At 36.6% G+C, this 6914-nt stretch overlaps 1 pseudogene; it reads left to right on the forward strand.

The window, feature by feature from the left end:
* The first annotated feature begins 5443 nt into the window (after positions 1 to 5443).
* Positions 5444 to 6623, forward strand: LOC103299952 (protein SET-like; annotated as a pseudogene).
* The last annotated feature ends 291 nt before the right edge of the window (positions 6624 to 6914 follow it).

Here is a 6914-nt window from a genome sequence, read left to right on the forward strand (position 1 = left end):
TTTTCATTTCTCCTCCCTGCTCCAGTGCTCATCATGGCCAGGTGGCCTTTTGAAAGAGGATGTTTGCCGGAATAGGCAGGGGACCTGTGACCACCTACTGGCTGGACGGCTTGCCTGCTGCTCTTCTGATTACCTGTGCCAGGATGAGGCAGCTCTTCAAAGATGTAAGACGAAGGTTGCTCAGAGGGAGACTGAACCAGGGATCAAGAGAACTCGGGAGAGAATCGATGAATTACCAACTGCACTTACCTCCCCTTGGCAGCAAATTTAGAAACTGTAGTCTTTCCAAATTTATTGTGTCTGGAAGTCTCCCTGGGCATCTATCATAGAAGAGGAGCAAACCAATGGATATTTGCTGAATGTCTTCCTGCCGTTCAATTTCCTCTTACTCCAAATGTTTTTTGTTTTCAAATCAGACCCTAGGTTTTAGATGTAAGGTTCTATTTAGGAAGATATATATATATATATTAGAAAAATAGAAAATTCCTTCCCTGTCCCAGATCCATGCCTGGTATTCGGAGGGAATAAGGCATGGTGAGAGGGCAGGGAGATGGGCAGGTGAGCGAGGGTCAGGGGGGCACAGTGAGCACTGGAGAGAGAGAGCCTGTAACAGTTCTAGCCTGCAGTCTCCATGATACACATACTAGATCAAAACAGCACCCCCACAACACACAGGGCACACAGATCCAAGCATGTGTTCAATTACCAGTGACCTCCTCATTCCTGCCCATGCCCATTCTTACACAGCATCTGCATTAAACTTCCCAAGTACACTTCTGGTCACAACCTTCACTCTATGACACACAAGCGTTGTAGCAGTTTACTGTGTCTAACACACAAAATAGACTCCTTAGGTTAACACCCATAATCCAACCCGAATCCATATTAACAGTCCTTCCTTGCTTCCCTGATGCTTCTCTCTTTTCTGTCTGTGTTCTCTCTCATTCTCTTTTTTTGGCTTTCTCTTTCCTTTTTTGTTTGTTTGTTTATGTTTGTTGTTATTGTTATTCTCTCTTCAAGGTTTAAAATACATTTTTTAAAAAATTGTTCATATATGAATCTATTTAAGCCACATAATATTAAGAGAGAGATGCTATTTTTAAGGTTTTACAGATGAGAAAACTGATATTTAGCAAGTCTAACTACATTGTCCAACATAATTTCTAAGCACACAGTGAAGCTTCAATTCGTATTCCCACTAGTTATTTATAAATCTACCCTTAAAAACCACCAAACTCAATGTTACTGGATACCATATACATCCAAGTACTGGCACTCTGTAGGATTTTGGGTATATGTTTCTTGATTTCAAGGGAAATGTTTGAGCTACAAATGAAACTCTGGATCTAGTCATGGCACAGAATGGGGTTACCCAAGGTTGATGTAGATAGAAAATAAATACGATATTAAATCCAGAGGCAATAGTACCCAGGTTTCAGATATTGCTTTTGAATTCTTGATCTATGTCTTAGCCCAGTGGTCAGCAAACTCATTAGTCAACAGAGCCAAATATCAACAGTACAACAATTGAAATTTCTTTTGAAAGCCAAATATTTTAAACTTAAACTTCTTCTAACGCCACTTCTTCAAAATAGACTCGCCCAGGCCGTGGTATTTTGTGGAAGAGCCACACTCAAGGGGCCAAAGAGTTGCATGTGGCTCTCGAACCGCAGTTTGCTGACCACTGTCTTAGCCATTAGTGTAATCTTGGGTGTGGTCCTTCCCTAAAGGTTAAATTGTGAGAGGCAGAGAATTAGAAGTGCTAAGAACAGAGATGGCCAGCTCACCCATGGAAGATGAACCAGTTATGTAAATGTTCTGAATATCATTTTCTCATCCCCAATATGAAGAAAGAAGTTATAGCTACTTCAGCATGTTATTTTGAATTTTATATGAATTAATATTTGAAATATTTAGTGAACTAATGACATTTTTTAAGTCTCTTATAAGTGTTAATATTTTTCTCCTTTCTAAAATGGTGTTGTTAGCCCTATACTCATTAGAATTAACTGAGATAAAGCAAATATAAGTACAAAATAAATAGAAACTTGTTTGAAAAAATGTTCATATACATGTGATCAGGACATTCATAGCAGATGCATTCTTTATTTATTACATTTCTTTGCATAAATTCTCATGGTTGTATTTTGTGTAAATGAATATTTCCTTCTTCTGTTGCTTCAAGATTTGTCCTTTTCATAATTCCTAAGAGGCTTATAAAAGAGGCTCAGAGACAAAGCTGACATTTTTCATTTCCTTTGACCTTGCCATAAACTTTAGTAAATGTTTATCTCTTAATTCTTTCAATGGATTCACTTCGGATATTGGAATGAGGTTTGTTCTAGTTGATACAGAATTCTTGACAATGTTCAATATATGATGACATATGGAATTTAAAATATTTTAGACCTTTAAAAATATATATCTAATATTTTAAATAAATACTTTAACTTCTCCCATAATAAACGATGTCCATTGTGAGTGTAAGTATTTGGTTAGATTACATGCCATCTTCTACAGACTTCATTCTGGTAGTTTTAAAAATATTTTTTTTCCAAATTGGATAAATGTTTAACTTCTAAACATTTTTGGAACCTTCTCTGAGTATTCAATGTGCAATATCAATGTGTTTACAATATGTGTATTTTTTTTTTATTCGAAAGCATTTTTACTGCAAGAAATTTTTATCTCAACTGTGATGAAAGTCATTAGTCTTAATGGGTTTTACTGGCCTTCCTACCATAGAACAATATCTCTTTACAGCTGACAAGGGAAACCAGATTAGTTGTCTGGAGACAGCTATGAGTTTTCATTACTCAGAGCTCACCTAAATGCATATTCTCTAAGTAAAACTCCAGGAACGTGATTATATTCCTAAGTAGATAACAGTGTAATCAAAGGCTGCCAGGAAACTCCTAGGAGGTTTTCCAAAGAAACACCTTGAAGTAAACAGTATTATTAAACAGTGCAACTCCATGGAATCAGCCCACAGAGAACATCATTTCTGCAGCTGGAAGAGTGGGAACACCTCTCTTCCCAGGCAAGGAAGACACAGGAAGCCAGAGGGAAATTGAGAATAAGAAGCACATATTCCATACATAGCATTTTTTCCCTCAGAGTAGCTTTTGAATATGCAAAGAATAATTGGACTATGAACATTAATGATAAACATTAGAAATAGTAGAAAAACAGGAGGAGTTTAGAATAATGGCAAGTAAGTTGGACGGGCACATACTCTGTGTGTGTGTGTGTGTGTGTGTGTGTGTAGGGTTATTTTTTTTACATTTTTTAATTTAAAATGTTTTTGAATTACAGTTTACATCAGGATTATTTTGTATTAGATGTACAGCATAGTGATTAGACAATCATACACTTTCCAAAGTATTTCCCCTAATATTTCTAGTACCCAGCTGGGAGAGATAGGCAGGTGTGTCATTAACCTGGCTGTGGGACCCATTTAAGCTTTTGTTCCATAGCAGCTCATCTAAAAATCAAAATGTTTATGTAATGTGATTCCAGTGGTACTCCTTAACGTTTGGGGTGAGAGGATATGATTGTGGGAAGATTGGAGTATATAACATACCCCACTCTGGAAATAGAGGTCACATTTTATTTTTCTATTGGTAATACCTGCTTTTGTAACTCTGCTGATAAAATGAGTAGCAGTGTAGCAAAGAACTTCACTTCTCATATTGTAATGCTCTTGAAAATATCACCTTCTTACTATCGTGCCAATCACTAAGTATTCCAAACACTAAACTAATTGTTCACAACACTAGCTCACTCTTTTCTCAAAATGATCTGAAAAGTTCATTTCTATTTCAGGAAACAGGCTTAGGGAAGTAAAGCTGCTTCTGCAGCTCACACAGTAGGAAGTGGTAATTCCAACATGTAAACCAGGATGTATTTCCCAACCTGTGACATTTCCCAAAGCCAACTCATCCAATCCTATGGCATAATTTAAACCAGGGATCTCAGTGAACAGGGAACTATGTGTGCTGCATTACAACTGCATACATCTCTAATTTGGGATTAGCACAGTTAATCAGTTATCACCTTAATTAGAACAGACTAACAAACAAAAAGGTAACCAAAGCCAGGCCAATCAATCTAGTGAAACTTGCAGCTTTATTTTTAGTGGGTGATTCTTCCTGATGACCTAACACTGACTTTTCTCTCCTTCTGAGATGAAGTTGATGACTGAATTTTGAAAGTTTTCTTTAAGTCTCTTGCAGACATTGGCATTCTAAATACCATAGCATAGAACTATTACATTATTTTTAAACACTTATTATGTGCTAAGTACTGTATATTTATTATCTCATTTATCTAATGACAACTCTAGGTGCTAACTATTGCTGTTCTTCTGAAGATGGCCATAGTGAGTTTCAAATATGAAAACTAAATTATGTGTTTGCCCATTAATGGAAAACAGGGATCTCAGATTCAAACCTAGTAATTTCTAATAAAAAGTATATTTCCTTTTTATATAGGAAATACCTTTAAAGGTCTCCTACATATAATTAGTTGTATGAATAGGGTGTAAGGGAAGAGGTATGAACAGTATAGTGTTTATCATGGGGCTACTGCATGTTCTGGATTATGTTTTTACTTATATTTTCACAGTTAGGCTGAACAGCTATTTTGTGATGTATTTATATTATTGACATCTTGAGGACAGAAAACAGGTGCAGAAAAATGGCATAATTTTTTGTAAGATCTTACACATCTGGAAAACCTGAAAAGCTGAAATATGAAACTAAATTTGATTGACCTAGAAGCTTGAAGTAGCTTTACTATTGAACCTTCAAGGTATTTAATAATTTGAGTTATTATGACTCTGTTAAAATGATTGACTTATTAATTTAAGTTTGGGGCCATTTATGTGTTTTACTATTTCAGTGAGTGTGAAAATATATTTTCTAGTAATTTATCTACATATAGATTATTTAAAAATTATGTTGCTAGAAAACTTTTCAGTCTATATTGTCATAGTTTTATCTCTGTGACATCTCTAGATATTTCTGTATTTTCATTTATAATTTCATTTTATTTGAGCTTTATCTCTGTTCTTCTTAGTCATACTGTCATCAAAAACTTGTTAAGTTTTGATTTTTCAAGGAATTACTTTTATATTTTTACCCATTCTTTCAATTTTATATTTGTATTTTGTTTAATTCCATTATATTTTGCTAGGAAGTATGAGTGGTGTTATTTCATTTTAAGTAGTTTTATATTTCTATTATGATTGCTTGCTTAGTTTGTGGGTTAATAGTATATTTACTAATTCATAAAACATGAGAATTTTTTTTAGTTTCGAGGTGAGTGCTACTTTCTAACTTAATTGTGCTGTGGTTAGAAAACAGAAGACAACATCAGTTCTCAGAGTGCCTTCTAGCCCAGCTACTTCCCTTCAGTCAAAGTCTATGACTTTCCTCACAGCATGGCCCCTGAACGCCAGCTTTTGCTCCCACCTCAAGTGAAGAAACCAAAATTGCCTCCTGTCCCCTAGTCAGGGAAGTCAATCCCTTGGGACTTGCCAAAGGAGGAAAAGAACAGCAAGAAGCAATTAAACATATTGATGAAGTACAAAATTAAATAGACAGACTTAATGAACAGGCCAGTGAGGAGATTTTGAAAGTAGAACAGAAATATAACAAACTCCACCAACCATTTTTTCAGAAGCGGTCAGAGTTGATCGCCAAAATCCCACATTTTTGGGTAACAACATTTGTCAAACATCCACAAGTGTTTGCATTGCTTGGGGAAGAGGATAAAGAGGCACTGCATTATTTGACAAGAGTTGAAGGGACAGCATTTTAAGATATTAAGTCAAGTTACAAAATACATTTTTATTTTGATGAAAACCCTTACTTCGAAAATAAAGTTCTCTCCAAAGAATTTCATAGGAATGAGAGTGGTGCTCTATCTTCAAAGTCTATTAAAATCAAATGGAAATCTGGAAAGGATTTGAGGAAACATTCAAGTAAAACAAACAAACCAACAAACAAAAACAAAACAGAACAAAGGCAGCAGGAAGAGAGCATGAGGAATCAGAGAGCTTCTTTACCTGGCTTACTGACCATTCTGATGCAGGTGCAGATGAGTTAGGACAGTGGTCGGCAAACTCATTAGTCAACAGAGCCAAATATCAATAGTACAACGATTGAACTTTCTTTTGAGAGCCAAATTTTTTAAACTTAAACTTCTTCTAACGCCACTTCTTTAAAACAGACTCGCCCAGGCCGTGGTATTTTGTGGAAGAGCCACACTCAAGGGGCCAAAGAGCCACATGTGGTTCGCGAGCCACAGTTTGCCGACCACGGAGTTAGGAGAAGTCATTAAAGATGAGATTTGGCCAAATCCATTACATACTACTTGTTTCCTGAGATGGATGATGAAGAAGGGGAAGCAGAAGAAGCAGAAGCAGGAGGAGAAGGAGAAGGAGGAGGAGGAGGAGGAGGAGGAGGAGGAGGAGGAGGAAAAGTTGGAAGATCTTGATGAAGAAGGGGATGAGGAGGAAGGTGAAGAAGATGAACATGATGATGAGGGGGAAGAAGGAGAGGAAGATGAAAGAGAAGATGACTAATGAACACTGATAGATTCCAACCTTTTTAAATTTTCCCCAGTCCCTGGGAGCAAGTTGCAGTTTTTTTTTTCCCCACTTGTACTCAGTCACCCTGTTTTTGAGGTCTCTCCTTGACATCATTGTTCTCACCTTATTGGAGGGATGGGTATACCTAGAGCAGAATCTTTCTGTTCCAAATCCATTTTTATCCCTTCCTGTCTCAAGAAAAACTTTATGGAGTCAACACCACTGTGTTCTGTGGGGAAAAAGAAAAGCCTGCTCCCTTAGCTGGGAGCTGGAGGCTGCTAGGCCTCTGTGTAGGAGTGCATAGAAGTCTAGCTTTATC

This window comes from Eptesicus fuscus, chromosome 19 (genome assembly GCF_027574615.1).
Source record: "Eptesicus fuscus isolate TK198812 chromosome 19, DD_ASM_mEF_20220401, whole genome shotgun sequence".
Classification (NCBI taxonomy): Eukaryota; Metazoa; Chordata; class Mammalia; order Chiroptera; family Vespertilionidae; genus Eptesicus; species Eptesicus fuscus.